We start from the raw sequence: 223 nt of genomic DNA, 5'->3' as shown, positions 1-223 counted from the left end.
GCTATAACAGAATAAAGCACAGGTGATTATAAGAGACAAAAGAGCTAAAGGTGATATATTTAACAAATATTCTTTAACCGTGTTGGCAATTACGTTTTGACCGTGACTGTGCTATATATTTCTACCACGAGTAGAGAAATCTTCGCTTGGTCTGGGTAACGGTACTTATGCGATAGAATAGAACTGATTTTGCTGATTCATTGCTGATAGCCCCCCCCCCCCC

The sequence above is a fragment of the Penaeus monodon genome, chromosome 31, assembly GCF_015228065.2.
Source record: "Penaeus monodon isolate SGIC_2016 chromosome 31, NSTDA_Pmon_1, whole genome shotgun sequence".
In the NCBI taxonomy this organism is placed as follows: domain Eukaryota; kingdom Metazoa; phylum Arthropoda; class Malacostraca; order Decapoda; family Penaeidae; genus Penaeus; species Penaeus monodon.
The sequence above is the reverse complement of the archived record's forward strand: the minus strand, read 5'-3'. Positions refer to the sequence as shown.